Source organism: Mus musculus, chromosome 6 (assembly GCF_000001635.26).
Source record: "Mus musculus strain C57BL/6J chromosome 6, GRCm38.p6 C57BL/6J".
Classification (NCBI taxonomy): Eukaryota; Metazoa; Chordata; class Mammalia; order Rodentia; family Muridae; genus Mus; species Mus musculus.
Window position 1 is genome coordinate 113,843,003 of NC_000072.6, and position 16,523 is coordinate 113,859,525.

Below are 16,523 nucleotides of genomic sequence, written 5' to 3' on the forward strand. Positions count from 1 at the left end.
TGTATTTCATGCCACCTGGATGGAGACACCTTCCATGCGTGCTGTCACACACTGTCCCATCTCTTGGCATGTACCTGAATGTCCCCTCATAGACACAAAACAGACCCCGTTTCCCTTTCTCTGACTGGCCCTATGTATTTACACATGCAATTTGTCCACACAGTCTAGGGCACAACTCCTCTCCCCATAGGTCCCCTGATGCCTTCCCTACAACACTCCCTCTCACAGGCCTCATCTGTACCCACAGCCCCCACCACAGTCCTCCAGGAACTCAGACTGGTGTCAGAGGAGCCACCACATGTATTCATGAGGCTGTCCTTGAGTTCAGAGCTTTGGTTCTCTGAAAGAGCTGGGTTCCATGGAGCCCTCACCTGGAGCCCCCATCGGTCAGCACCAAGGACAGCAGACAGAAGCCCACAGGTCCCTCTGGAAGTAAGGAGGAGGGAGTCACTTCTCCTGCTGTACAGGCCACCCATGCAGGAGTGCAGTGGCTGTGCGCTGCCAGGAAGAGAATCCAATCTGCCAGGATACCTGATACCAGCAGCTGAGGCCCCAGCAAGCGTTGGGTGACAAAGGGCCCCAGCTGAGCTCACTTGAGCCTGGCACAGGGATCAGCCCCTCCCATCAGCTACAGCCAGCTAGCCATCCTGAGTGGGCAGTGAGGAGCAGGGATAAAAGGAAGAAGAAAGGCGCCAGTATCCATCCACCCTCCACCTGTGTGACCTTTCTCTTCACAGGCTTCTGCCCCACATTTTAGGGTCGCTGGTGTCAGGTTCGTGTTTCATTTTCTCAGTGGGGAACTCCAGAGAGGGAAAGGAGTTTGTCAAGGGCCACAGTGAGCAAGAGGGTAGAGAAGCCCAGTGGGGATGATGTCCTTCCCTTTCCTTCCTTGGGGGCGGGGAGATTCTCTCCTATGTGCTGGTGGGATGGAGTGTGCAGGCAAATGCTGGCAGAGTTAATGGGGTGGGGTGTGTGTCTGTGCCCTGGCTGAAGTATCCTACAGCATCCTCCAGGAGACACCCAGCTTACAGGGATTGGAAGTGCACTATGGCTCATATACATTGAGACCAATAGGTATCCCATGGAGCATAGTATGGTATAGACATGACGCCCCAAGAGAAGATCTGGGTGCCAGAAACAATGTGTGCCTGGAGCTTCCCTACAATGTAGAGGTGACCCTGTAATGGCCCCATCCCACGCTCATGTGATCTCATTCACCTTGGGACCAGGTGAGGAGGATGCCAACTCGGTTCATGAATACAAACAATAATCCTTTCTCCCTCTCTTTTTTTTTTTCTGAGACAGAACAGCCTCAGACCTGCTATGTAGTCAAAGGTGACCTTGACCTTGACCTCTGGATTCTCCTGCTTTTACCTCCCAAGTGCTGGAGTTACATGTTGGCACCACCACACCAGGCCTTTCTCCTCCATTTCTTTAACAAGTAACATACATCAGATGACATGATAAGACTTCTCTGTACATATAGCATTACATATGACTGCCATGCATGCAGGTAAAAAGCACAGAGATTACCTCACAGGCTGGGATCCATCCTCACTAACAGATATGCACACATATGTGCGTGCGCACCCCCCCCCCATGCATGTGTGCACACATTTCATACAGTATCATCAGCTAGGAACTAAGTTTCAAGGATGTCAGCAGTGTATTTCTTGTGTTGCTCTGGCTAAAATGTTACCCCACAGTTCATCCAGTAAATAACTATGAATAGATAAATGAAATAAAAAGTAAGCAATATCTCATTTAAGTATCTATATATCTATATATCTATATAATCTCAAGATAGTATCTCTTGTAGGCTGTCCTCCAATGACCTTGAACTTCTGGTTCTCCAGTTTTCCCAGATGCTGGCAGAACAGACATGCCCCGCCATGCCCAGCTTCCTATTAGGTCTTTATAACCCCATCAGGTGGATATTATAATTAAGCCCATTTTACTGACAAAAAGAATGAGCCCCATGGGACTGAAGAAATTTATCCAAGTTCACACAGCAGCGGGGATGTTAGGGAAATTTTAAACTTTAGACTATGGCCCACCACCCCATAAAAAGGGCCTGGTTGGAGCCTGTTCTAGGGAGCAGAGCCTTTTTAGGAAGTGCTGGTTCCTCAGACTGGCTCACTATTTTTTTCCATGGCTACAAAAGACTGCAGGTCCTCAGCAGGGTCCTGTACCCAGCACATGCTAGCTGTGAGAGGTGTGGGGAGCTCACTCAGAGCACACGGTTGGAGGAGGCCTGGGTCCCACACAGAGCGACATAGAGGCTTCTGTGTTGATCAGCACACTTTCTACTTCAGACTGTGTCTTGTGGAAGTCAAAAAAAAAATAGGAGAGAAAAAAATCCTAAATGGTTAGAGAAGATGATGATCCAACAACACAGAGTGAACAAGGTGATGATTAAATGAGGTGGAGCATTTTGGACCCTGTTGATGTCTGGTGATGTAGGTGGACCTATTGCTGGAGGGAGGGACTCTCTAGAAAGCTAGTGTAGGCTTTTCTTTCTTATGGATAAGAGGTGACTTTTTATTTGTAACCTGGGAAGACTTGGTCCTCAGCCCAGGCAACAGTGTAGGTAGAGAGAGGCAGAGGCAGAGGCAGAGGCAGAGGCAGAGGCAGAGGCAGAGGCAGAGGCAGAGGCAGAGGCAGAGGCAGAGGCAGAGGCAGAGGCAGAGGCAGAGGCAGAGGCAGAGGCAGAGGCAGAGGCAGAGGCAGAGGCAGAGGCAGAGGCAGAGGCAGAGGCAGAGGCAGAGGCAGAGGCAGAGGCAGAGGCAGAGGCAGAGGCAGAGGCAGAGGCAGAGGCAGAGGCAGAGGCAGAGGCAATCTTTTGACCTCTGGCCTGCCTAATGCTTAGTGGCAGAAAGTACTATGGCCTGAGCTCTCCTGTGATTTGCATGTGCTACCACACCACTGGCACATGGAAAGACATTTATTGAGCATTCACTAGGTACTGTGCACCTTATTATGTTACAGGGACATCTTCTCAGAGAAAACATGAAGTCTAAGGAGCAGTGACTCTGGAGGCTTCAATGCATTGTCTCCGACTGTGGCTTTTTTCTTACAAATGAGGAAGAGACATAAGAGCATCTCTTTCACAGGAACTCCTCTGCCTTGGTGAGTTATTGAATGTGACATACTGAAGACCAAATCCAGTGCACAGGTAGCACAGGGAAGTGATATTAATTAGTGCAACTACTTAAGACCTGGATATCATCATAAAACCTATGTGGAACTGAGACTGATGAAGGTGGTTTCAGGCTCATGTGGGTTGGCAGTAATGGATCTGGAATTTGAACTGGGGCATACAGAGACTCATTTATTCTGAGAGCTCCAGGGCATTGCTTTGCGATGCTCTCAAGGACTTCTCACAAGGCTAAACCAGGCACCATATGGGAAGCAAAGTGGCTTACAAACCACAAGGGGCTTTTAAACCTAAGGTGCTGTTTTCTCTCCATCCCTTGATACCTGTGGCATGGCTTACAGGCACTGATAATTACTTCTGTGACAGCACAAGCCAGGAGAAGTGTTAGCAGCAATTATCTCTGTGATCACAATAACAGGCCCGAGTTAATGGGCTTCTGTTGATATTAAGGACTATGGGTTAAGATAAACCGATTTCGAACCATATCCATCTGATCACTCACCATATATCTTATTTTCTTTCCTCTATGTACCTACGCATTGATCTATCCATCTATCTATCCACCTACACACTATCTTTCTTTGCTTCCTTCCACTTATCTATCCATCCATCTATACACTCATGCATCCATCTATCTATCATCTTTTATCATCTATTCATCTGCCCATCCATCAATCCATCTATCTGTCTATCTGTCTGTCTGCCCATCCTTCCATCTGTCCATCTGTCCATCTATACATCCATGACACACTTTCCTCCCTCCTTCTTCCTTCCTTCCTTCCTTCCTTCCTTCCTTCCTTCCTTCCTTCCTTCCTTCCTTCCTTCCTTCCTCCTTTCTCTCTCACTCCCTTCATTTCTCCTTCCCTACCTCCCTCCGCCCCCTTCCCTTTCTCTCCCCATCCTTCCTTCATGTCCTTTCTCCCGTCTTTCTTCTACTCATACGTCAGTCTACTACCTGTGCATCTACCTCCCTACACACCCCAGCCACCTTTTCAATGACAGTATTGTGGGAACTCATCTAGTGCCAGGCAGTGAATAATCAAGACCTGGTCCCTCCCACCTACGAACTGACAATCTGTGTTACAGTGGAAACTATGACTCCCATGGCTTGATGTGCTTGCTGCTATGTAGAGTCCTGGGTGCTGCAGACACATTGAGCAGGAGACACCCTTTCTTGCATGTGAACAGGAAGCTGTCCCAGAAAGAAATAGAAATACACAGCTGGTGGGAGGGGCTTGTGAGAAAGTTCAGAGGGATGAAGGTCTGGGGCAACCAAATCAGCTACATCTTGGAGTGTAGGTCACTCACAGGGGACTCTTATCTTCTCCATCTGATACTGCTCATCCCCCATCTGCACACCTCACAGTCATTTGCACAAGGTCACTCCCATGCTGGCTACCTTGTTTTATTTTATTTTATTTTATTTTATTTTATTTTATTTTATTTTTTAATTGCAAGGCTTACTTTGGAACTTGCTTTGCCTAGGAGAATTAAAAAAAATCAAATTAAAAAAAAATCATGGGGTTCATAGCCACAAAAGCATTTGGTAGAACCCCAGTGAGCTCAGGCAGACAGAAGGAGACAATGAGTCAAAAGTATGTGCTCACCCTATCAGCCCCACAGTGGCCACATTTGCAGCACTTGTTTTCACCCAGTCACTGGCCTTCCTAGCAGCTGCTGGCCTTCTTGGCTTCAGTGTCTCTGTCCATCCAGCCTATGTATGTGCCCCTGGCTTGGTGAGTAAATCACACTTTATTGCTCAGACCCAGTGAACTGTCCCCTTAACACGAGGGCTGGAGAGCCACACATGGACAGGAGCCATGCTTCCTGTAGAGACACATAGTACTGGCATTGACATGTGTTCCATAAATGCTTAGTGAATGAATGAAGCCCTAGGTCAGTCCTCGGGCTGCCATCTATGAGATGGATGGATACATTGAGAGGTAGGTGGAAGGCTGTTGGATAGACGTACAGATATCTATCTATCTATCTATCTATCTATCTATCTATCTATCTATCTACCTACCTATCTAGTAGGTGGATAATGAATGGGTAGGTAGAAGAATGGATAGATTGGAGGGGTGGAAAGAGAAAGGAAAGAAAAGCAGATGTGTGCATGGATAGATGAATGAGTGTGTGGATGGAATGAAGGGCAGCAGGAAGTAACAGAGTAACAGATCAGGTCACACAGTGAGCCCTTCCTTCTCCCTCCATACCCAGTTTCTGTGGTGTGACCTTAATCAAGCCTCTTTCTTCTCTGGGCCTCAGTTTCCATGAGACAAGTGAGGAAAATGGACTATCCCTCTCCAGGGTCCCTTCAGTTTCTGAAATTCCAAGCTGTTTAGAAACCAGAACATTGTGACAATATTGGATTTCTAAATTTTGGTTTCATCTTAGCATTTGAATGAGTATGCATTGTTAGATCTCAATGAGTCAAGAATAGGTTAGGGTGCTTCAGAAAGTCTTCACCAGGAGAGATACTGGCAGAGGAAGGAGATTTTATACATATGCACATATGAGTTAATTTATATATTATATATAAATCTATAAATGATATATTTGAGCTAATTTTACAAAGAGGGAATCTATATTTCAAAGGCAAGATTTTAAAAAAGCAACCCCTAGCTCAAACCAACAGCTTTTCAGATCTGAGTCGAAGCCTGCCTGGTAGCTGGGACGGTTGCAAATGAACTGTCTGCTAAAAATAACTCCTGGATGCCAAATCCTTCTGTTTTAAGAGGTGCTGAATTTAAATGCCACCTGAATATGTATTTTTAAAGCCACCACTTTCTTTGAATTATCCCTGACAGCAAGAACTGATATGGGGATACAAGTATGGAGGTCCCAGGCCACCCAGGTCTGTCTGTTTCTTATATGGCTTTGGGCAGGACTCTAATCTCTGTGTCTTAGTCCCTGCTACCCCCACCCCAAGATGGAGACCAGTTAGTCAAACTAGCAGGATTTTGTAAGGATTAACTGAGGCAAGAGCCCCTGGCAATAAGAAAGTGTTTGTTACTTGGTAAATGGTTATTTTGTTCACCTTCTGCTTCTAACTGGTTAGACTGGACTGTGCCCTGAATGCCACCTTTAAAACAACCCAAAATGGGCTTTGCTGCTCACTTAAGAGTCCTCATCTCTGCTGGGGCATTGCCCAGTCAGCTCAGCACATAGGTGTTGTCTCCTCTGTTCTGGTCTAAATGAACTAATTATCTCTCCCCTGGGAAGGGTATTTTCTTTCCTCTCCTAGCTACACATTCTGGTGGTTCAGGGGAACTAGGTAGGAGGCCAGAGAAGCAGAAAGCTCAGCCTAACAGGTGGAGATAGAAGGTCAGAGTTCTTATACATCTCTCTTGGGAGGAGGTAATTTTCTCTGTACATGTGTCTTGAGAAGGAAAGAGGCTGATGGTCTTGGATGAGCATGGGTATCAGTGTATGGGCATGTATTGGGTGGGTGTGTATTATAGTGAGTGTATATGGGGCAAGGCCCTGGCAGACCCAGGTCAGGAATGTGAGAGATGGGGAGATACTCAAAGTGGGTCAAATGTCTGCTTAGTATGAGGGACCCCAAAGAATGAAAGGAATCACACAGACCACTGAATAGGCTCAGAGGAGTGTGGGAACATTAGAGAAAGAGAAGAGTGAGAGAGAGACAGAGACACAGAGAGAGACAAAGAGAAAGAGAGAGAGAGAGAGAGAGAGAGAGAGAGAGAGAGAGAGAGAGCCAGAGAGAGCTGTGCTACCCCCATCTGAATGTTCAAGCCCTGCAGTGTATGCATGCATGCGGGCTCATCAGAGTGGGTGCTGACAACCTCAGCTCTGTATCCTCACAGCTGAGGAATGAGAACAGGGAAAGAGGAACTGAAAATGAATACCTCAGAAGCAAAGTTACAGCTATTTTTAGGCAACTGCTATTCTGTTAACCAGAAAAGGAAACTCTAAAAAAGAATAGAAAAGAAAAAAAAAAAGGAAAAGAAAAGAAAAAAAAATTCCCACAGAGTGATTCGAGAGGCTTGCGGACACAGGTGGCAGGAGCAGGGTGGCCAGTTAGGAACCTGGGGCTTCTTCCCAGTGTTGGCCCTAGTGTCAACTTCCCCCATGTCCCTGGTCTCCAGATGAGCTGCCAATGGCAGTGGTAAGGAGAAGCATCCATCTCTGGAGAACGGGTTGCTCACACACATATCCATGCATCGATTCAATTACCTGCCTGCCTGCTCATTATTCATCCACCCAACCATCCACCCACCCACTTAGCCATCTGTCAATGTATCCACCTCCCCATTTAATCATCCATCCATACACCCACCTACCACCTAGCCATCCATCTACCACCCACCTAACCATCTACCCACCCACCCACTTAAGCATCTTCTAGTATATCTGCCCATCCACCTAATTATCCATCTATGTACCCACCTACTACCTGTAAGTTTATCTACCCACCTACTTATTCATCCATACTACCCAACCAGACATCTACTCACCCACCCACCTACCCATCCATCCACATACCCATCCACCTAACTAATCACCCATGCATCCATCCACAGCCCATTCACCTAAGTATTCATTAATATGCCTACCCACCAACCTAATAACACATACATCCAACCAGTTATCCGTTTACCATCTACCTTCCATCCAGCCATTTACCCAACAACCCATTCATTGCTCACCACATGGCCACCATGAATCTACCTTACCTACCTATCCACCTAGCCATTCATCCATCTACCAACCACCACCTAACTATTCATCTAGTCACTATGCACTCACCAATACCTAGTAACTCATATAACCATCACCCAGCCACCCACCCATCACTTATCATCTAGCCATCCATCCATCTACCTACCGTGACCTAATCATCCATTCATCTATCCATCCACCCACCTAACCATACACTCAACAAGGTACATCTCAGATTATCCAGGACACCAGGCTCTTAGAGGGAGAAGTGAAGTACTCAGATCTTTCTTCTCCTGTGCGGGACCTGATCATCATGCTATACAGTCCTCCCATGACCTGCAGGTCAGGATCTGGAGGTTGAATTGGGAAAGCACACACAAATTTTGGTTTGATGGTTTTAAGTATATAAACAAAATATCCCTTGCTCAGGCATCATATCCTCCAGGTCTCATCTGTAGCTTGACCACCACTGCCAACAGCCACTGCATCTCTGAGCTCTCAATGGTTGTTTCTTACTTCAAGGCAAGGACCCTGGAGATCCAAGATGTAACAATGGTCAAGGTCATAGGGTGGAATTTGAAGCAGCTGAAACAGGTCTGTTATGGCCCTAAGCCTTTGCTTATCTGTGTCTCACAACCCTTTACCAAGCATATCTTTGGACAGTGCCTCCTTCCTCCTGACTCAGTTTACTCTTCTGTAAAGTGAGGTTATGTGTTGGACAGACACTCAACTTAAAGGATCATTTTAGTGACACCCTTAAGGACCATCCTGCCCTTGATGCTTGTTTCTTAGGAGCATAATTTCCTAGGCTTTCTTGTTGCTACTGGTCTCCAACAGCAAGGAGTATCCCAGCTGCAGGCCGAATCCTGATTAGCTAGAGGCAGAAGGAAGGGGAAACACCCTGGAATCAGATGCATGTGCCAGTTATAATTCACCTCCTGTTCTCCTGTCTGTGATGTCCACAGCTCCCCACTGAGGCCTCTGTACAACAGTGTCTGCCTTACAGCACACTTTGTTGTGTGCTTCAGGCTCAACCACCTTCCTGTTGCAGAAATCTATGAGTTTCCTGACCAAGCTCAAACAGCCAAGTCATTAGCGGATAGACATGAGAAGGGCTTACTATAGCAACACACTAGGAAGGTCTATTCTGGGTTGCTGGAAAGGGATGCATGGTGAAAGGCTGGGGATAGAGCCATATCTGGGATGGGATGGGTGATTTGGTCAATATCCCCTGAGTCCAGCCACATGCCTCAACCTCCTCTCAGATTCATTTCCTGCCCCCACCCCCTTCCCAGCATGGAACTTTGTTATATTCTCTCTGCAATCCTGAAAGATCCCAGCTCTGAGATCCCACAGTGATGCTGTCCCTTTCTGACACTGTTCTCTCTGCTCTCCCATTTCCTGCTCTCCTCACAGGCTATAAGCAGAGCCTTAAAGAAAGGAACAATAACCAGATTGGTGTTGAAGCCCCTGTGTGCTGAGGGCTATGACCTCAACAACCCTGGCATCTTCTCTCAGCAGCTTAAGATCCGTGCCTTTCTCCTCGGCCTCCAGTAATGCAAGGCTTTTGTGGGTAGAATCCTATCAGCCCTGCAAGCCTACTGCCTATAGTGGCATGTGAGCTGTCCACATGGTCCTGGTACTGAAACAGGCTCATGCCTCTAATCCAGTACAGCAAGAAGATACCAGGGCAACTATTCCACTCTGAGCTGTCCTCAAGCCCCAGGTGCTGATTTGGAGGGAGAAACCGAAGGAGCTCCTGTCAGAGAGCTGTCCAGGAGCTCTAGTTCTGATAACACAAAGGGCTGTAAATGCCCCTAAGCTTTCTAGGACAGCAAGGCTAGCTGTCAGGCTGAGGGGCTGAGTTAAAAGTATCTGTGGATCGGAGATGCAATATGTGGGTACTGGGAAGGGCGCTGTGTTCTCATGAGTTCTTGAACAGGCACAGGGAGGTTATCTGTCACATCTAACAGTGATGCTTAAAGGTCAGTTCTCAGGAAACAGGGACTGTTGCAGTGGACACACCCAGGCAGAAAGATGACACCACTTAAAGATGCCACTTAAGTGCATGGGCAGAGAATGCGTAGGTACATCACTGTTACTTGCCCCTAATCCTGAAGTGCTAGCAACCAGTGATTTTATTCTATTTCTATGCACAGTCCTTGGGCCCTGGCTCCTACCAGAATTGAGGGCATACTAAGGTTTTTGGGAAACCTCTCATTGAATTTACTAAGTTCTTTTATCCATGGATAAGGGAGGAAAAATCCAGAAGTGCCAGGGATAAGCCTAAGTTGGGAGACTGTTTAAAAATAGTTCAACGAGTCCCTTGGGATCTAGACTAGAGAGGCAGAGAAAAAAATACTGCTATGTAGCCAGAGTTTGCAGAAGCCTATGGAACTCTGGGGGACAGAAAAGACAAAGTAGGACTCTTGTGTCACAGGAATTGAGGAGTCAGAGTGATTCTGTGGCCCATGGCATCTTTCAGCATAGCCAGCCCCTGCTCTCTCTTCATGCTTTAGCCAGGGGGTGACTTGTGTTGGTGACTGTGTACACATTGCTGCCATGACTGAGCCAAGGTTATCTCCATGCAAAGGCTCCTTGCAGGAAATCCAGCCATGTCTGATATCTCTACCTTGGCCTCAGACTTAGAGGAAGGGCATCAAAGTCAGGAAACCACAGTAGCTATGGTTAATACCTGGGCTACCTTCCCCACGGTAAAGGTGTCATTCCTTCATTCCATAATAGCATCTCCAGCAAGGCTCAAAGTCCCTAAAACAAAGCTGCTCCGAGACACTTTATTGAGGGCTGCTTGTGTTGGCACCCCAGGGGGCTGATTAAAACAGAGATGTGCAGCCCCACCCTGCGTGGGTGGATGAGTGTCTGGAGATGTAGACCAGTAGCTTAAAGAAGCTTCTAGTCTCTAGTACTTGATAAAATTTTGGCTCAGAACTATCCTGGTTGTCTATTTCTAATCCATTAAATGACACTTCCTGATAGGCCAGGCCCTCGGGTGATTTTTGCAGGTGGTTGAAAGCAGCCAACTTCAGTCTCTGGGTCCCTGCGTGTGACAGATGTCCCCTCACACTCTCCTTCTTCCTACTTCTTAGGGGTTTACCCTGACTATACATGCCCTAGATTCTCTGGGGCTTGCCATGGTCCTGCCCTTGGCACTGGTAAAACCTCTCTAGCCCCGGGCTTTGCTCTCCATCCGGCACCAGACTGCATTCCAATGTAGGTGCTTCCACCATGCCTTCAACCTGGGATCCACAACTGACCTACCTGTGGCTACCCAGCATGCCCTGGTTTTACACAGACATCCCAGGCCTTGCTCAGCCTTGCTCAGAACCTATCCTTCCATAGACTCTGTGATCTCTGTGGAATCTAAACCCTGTCTGGTGGCACTTCCGTCCTTCATAGCCAGTCCGGTGCTCAGATCTGCACAGCTCCCCTTCCTCTTCTCCTGAGGCTCTGTACTCTGGCGCACCCAACTCTCTCCCATCCGGAGGCTCCTAGGCCCTTCCCAGCCCCACACCCTCCCTTTCACCCCGCCGCAGCAAGGGTCGTGGCATCAGCCACGTACAAAGGCCTCCGTGAGGCAAGAGTTACATTCAACTCCGTAAACCCTACCCTACAACAGTTCACAGAGAAGGGTGTCTGATGGTTTTTCTGCAGATGAAGAAATTGAGGCTCAAAAATGTAAAATAACAGCTTCTCCAAGAATACAGCTGATGAGGGCATTGCTCAGAGCAGAACTGAGACCTAACTCTGTGCCCACGTGGTCCATCACCTTTGGAACTCTGCCCATGTGGTGCCTCCCCTTTTGGCTGGGGAGATGACTCGGTGGTTAAAGTATTGTCTATATAAACATGAAGCCTGAATTCAGATCCCCAGACCCCACGTGAAAACCTGGGAATGGCTGCCTGTACCTGTACAGTATCTAGGGTTAGAGACAGGTGCATTCTGGGAGCTCACTGGGCAGCTATCCGGCCAAAATGGTGAGCTTTCAATTCAGTTAGAGATCTTGCCCTGAGGCCACAAGGAGAGAGACAAGAAGAAACTGGACTTCCTGCTCTGGCTTCTGCATGTACTTATAGGGAAATAAGCATCCACCACCCCACCACAACCCCTAGTCCCCCCAACACACACACATATCACACCACACACATATGTCATACACATACACCACACCATACTACACTCATGTACCACACCCATATCTACACACAAAATCATACACATGTAACACATACCCCACATATATCATACACATATACAACACACACACACACACCAGAACCACATCTAAACACCACAATATACACATATAACACACATACACATACCACCCCACACACTGCATACCACACACATATTCCATACACACATACACCATAACTATATACCAGAATCATATACTAGACCCACATACTACACACATATACATACACACAAACCCATACCATACATATACCATACCCACACACATATGTACACACTATATCATATACATACATACACACATACATATACTGCATATACCACATATACTGGACATACCTACAGCACACATATCCCACATACATCCCTCTTCATGTTACTACATAAAATACACCACACTCATACATTGTGGTCCAATGAGTGCCCATACTCACTCCACATAAACACATGACACACCCAAACATAAACATCATACACACACACACATATACACATCTCTCACACACATACACACACCATAAACATATGCTGTACACACACCCCACACACCCACAATACACTGTCCACCCACACTCACATCACTACCCCCCCCATACACACACACCACCACCACCACTAAAAGCCTTCAATAGCTCCCTAGTGGCTGTTTTTAAGAAACCTATTCAGGGCCAGGCCCTTAGTATACTGTCCAGCTGGCTCCACACCAGCCCCTGGAGCTCTGTTCTAAGGGCACCACCTGCCATTTCTGATCTAATTCATGCTCCTGTCTCCCAGCACATGTTCCCATTTCCAGAACATCCAGGCACTGAGTCTCTGTTAACCACAACTTTACCTCTAAGACAAGCCCTAATGCCAGCCTCTCTGAAAAGTTTGCCCCACTCCAAAGTCCTGCCCCCCTTGTTTCCAGCATCTTCACAGGCTCACCCCTCAATGCCACAGTCCTGAGTGGTGTTTGCCAGCTCACACTCCACTCCTTACAGATGTGAGCACACAGTCCTCAGCCAGGCTAGACTCCACTCCAGCTGGCTGTGCCCTTAATTGACAGAGAGAACCCAGAACAGAAGTCTAATGGTGAGGTCTGTACCTTATAGCTGAAGTTGGTGGCCTTCCTGAGGTTGCCAAGAGGTCCCCCCTGGAGGGGCTCCCTGAGAGGCCCTCACCCTTCTGTGAGTCCTATGCTCTTTGTAGCAGGGACAGCTCAGCCCAGTGCTCTCTCACCAAGGGCAGTTACTGTGCCCTGCATACAGGCATGGCTCCTACAAGCCTAGGTCCAACCCTGGTGCACAAAAGCTACCAGGATCTGACTTCCTGCATGAGGAAGCAGAGATTTGGCAAGCTGAGGATGTTGGCCGGGGTCACCTATGGTGGGATCTGAACTCTAAAAGGCCCATGTGCCATATTACCAGGCTGATATAATGGCTGCCCTGGTGGTGAGACATGCAGCTGGGAATAAAGTGGGAAAGTGTCCTAGCCCTTCTGGTTCAGTGAGGTCAGGTTCACATGTTCAACAAACCCAGTGTTAGGTCCTACAGGGATACATAGAGACCCTTCCCCCCACCACTGTGTTTATCCTTAGTTGGTCCCTTGGTCACGTCAACCCTGGAGGTTAGACACAGACTCTACAAGATGTCCAGCTATGCAGGGACTGTGGGGGCCTATGGTGCTGCCCACCCTAGGCTTGCCCTCTGCATTATCTGCCCAGTCTCTGCCCTCCCCCCCCCAGAATTGTATGCCCTGCAGGCCTCAGGCTGGTAGGCTAGTCAGTGACTGTCCCAGCTAGAAGCAATTGAGGGGGGCCCCAACTCATTCTGCAGCCCTCCCCTGACTTGGCACGGCTGTCCCCGGCCATGGCGGAGACATGCAGAATCTACTCAGTGCGTTGAACAGATGGTGCCACCTCTAAAAATAACCGTGCTGTACCACACTCCCCGGCACAGCCGAGGCCTGCGACAGAAGGGGGTCCGGGGAGGGGTGGGGGCTGCGAGATGCTCTCACCAACCATCTGTGAGGGGACAGATGCGAATGCAGCCTCCTGGGGAACACGGGCCCAGAGGACCCTAGCCTTGTTAAAGCTACGCAGAGCCATGGGCTTCGTGCCCAGGTTCCAAGACGAATGGCTTACTCCTCCAAACTCCTCCTCCTGGGACCCTCAAGCAATCTCACCTCAGTGGCCCACATGGAGCTCTGAGATCACACCTGTCATGTCCCCCCCACCCCAAGTCCCTGCCTGTCACCTCCTACCCATCACTGGTCTCTAAGGCCCACAGTTTCCAATAATGGGCCTTCTAGGCAACTTCTCCAGCCATGGGGGGCCCTCACCCTGTGGTTCCATTAAGCGTGGGCCATTTCCCTTGCAGATAACTAGGACTGGGGTTCCTTTGCTCCGTGCATGTGGCTGGACAGGCCTCAGTTAACTTCTCTCTCTGGCCCTGAGGAGAAGCCATGGTACAGTTGGGTCACCTACCCCTCCCTTCCACATAGTGTTGGGAGGTCTCTCTATGTCAGCTATGATGACAGTACCACTTTGACCTGGAATAACACAGTTCTAGAAGAAAAGTGGAAGGAGCTGGCTCAGAGCCATAGAGCAGCTGTTGATAGAGCTGGACACAGGCCTAAGGCCTGTCATAGGTGTCACCCTCCTGAGCCACCAACCTCCTTCTTCCCAGTGAGCCAAGGGTGCACCCACCTTCATCCTGGGCATGGTTCTATCTGAGTGCCAGCCCCTCCCCTCCCAACCAGACCTGACAGGCTTGAAGGAGCCTGAAAGCACTGGGCTCCTCACTTCTTGCTAAGAATCAGCCTAATAGATTCAAACCTTGAAACCTTAGGCTCCTCCCTCTTCCTCTCAGCCCAGTTCCCCCTGCCTGCAAGTTCCCTTCTCTATAATTCTGCAGCTGAGGAAGGCTCTTGCCTGGTCCCAGCTCCTCAATATTTATTTCACAGTCCCTCCCAATGCCAGGCTCAGATGGTGCAGCCTTCAGGGATGCTTCTCCTAGCATGTGATGGGGAGTTCAGGGCTGGGATTCAGGTGCAGGTGTCTCCAAGCTGCGGTCCCTCTGAGTGTGACCTCCACATTACAAGGATTAAGCAAGGTCAGGAGTGCCACCCTGTTCTCTCACCTGGGTCAGGTCTGGCCCAAAGTGGGTGCTAGGTTCACAGGCTCAGCTATGAGTGTCTCTAGAAGTTGGCTCCCACTTTCTGACAGAGGGTGGGGGCACCTAGAAAGGTCATCCACAGAATGGTGGCCCCTCAGGGTCCACACACACACAAAACTCAGAAGTGACCCTGGATCTCCAAGCTTACTTGACTCTAGAGTTGGGACAGAACTTGAACGTGCGAGTCTCTATGGTGCCTGGGCTCTCCCACAGCATCTGGGTTACCACTTGTGTCCACACGCCTCTCTCGGCAGGGGTTTCACTTCATGCCCATGGCAGTCTGTGCCAATGCACTGGTTCCAGAGTCCTCTGGGATAAGTGGGGGTTTCCCCTTCCTAACCATCTGTATTGCTGCCCAGGTCCCTAGTGTGTCTAATGGATTCTCGACGATGCACAGGCTGCTCCTGCGTTTTCTCCACTACACAGGCGTGTCACAGTGCTCCAGTCAGGAAGGACACATGCAGTCCTGCAGGCAGGGACACACGCACAGGCTGAATCTGTGTGTCAGAGCAAGACAAAGTACAAATGTGTGTGCGTGCACAGCAATGAGTGTCTGGGTTGCCAGGCAGGGCTGGATAGTGCCCATGAGTAGGGTGGGTTCTGAGGTGGGAAGAGAGTATATAAGCCTGGGCTCTGTATGTATATGTGTGTATGTACATTTGCATACATGCACATAAATGTGCTCACATTTGTGTGTATCCATGTGTTTGCATGTGTATCCATGTGCATGTATGTGTGTATCTGTGTGTAGACATGCACACATATCTATGTGTGTGTGTCTGTGTGTGTGTGTGTGTGTCTGTCTGTGTGTGTGTGTGTTAAGGGGGCATGACAAAGCCAGGAAAGATGGCAGAGCCTCCATAGTCTGGACCAGGGTTTTGCTCACCCCAGGTTGAAAAGCAGGAGATAGGGATCAGGGCCATTTGGAAGGATTCTGGGCAAGAAAGAAGTCTGACCTACATCTGACATCTTGCCTCTGTCTCTGTGACCGCCACAGGTGGTCCCAAACCCTTTAAACTTGGAGTCCCCAAATCATGTTGGTGAGTGGTTTCTAGGGAAACCTGCCATTAAGGTTACCATGGCCAAAATGCCTGCAACAGCACCCAGCATCGGAAGCATGTGCTCATGGGTGGCTTTTAGTTAGAAGTTTCAAAGGATCCACTTGTTATTCCCATTTCACAGGTGAGAAAATTGAGGCTTGAAGGATTCAAAGCTCTGTGGTGAGGGCCACATGCAGCAGCAGTACCAGCAGGTGTGACCTCAAGGCTTATGGCCATGCATAGAATACACATCTTCATGACATCACT

The 16,523-nt window shown here is 48.6% G+C and overlaps 1 protein-coding gene across 20 annotated transcripts in view; it reads right to left on the bottom strand.

Moving 5' to 3' along the window:
• The window catches only part of Atp2b2 (ATPase, Ca++ transporting, plasma membrane 2), a 298,783-nt gene that overhangs the window by 99,172 nt on the left and 183,088 nt on the right, over nucleotides 1-16,523 (bottom strand). The gene's annotated exons all lie outside the window — the stretch shown is intronic.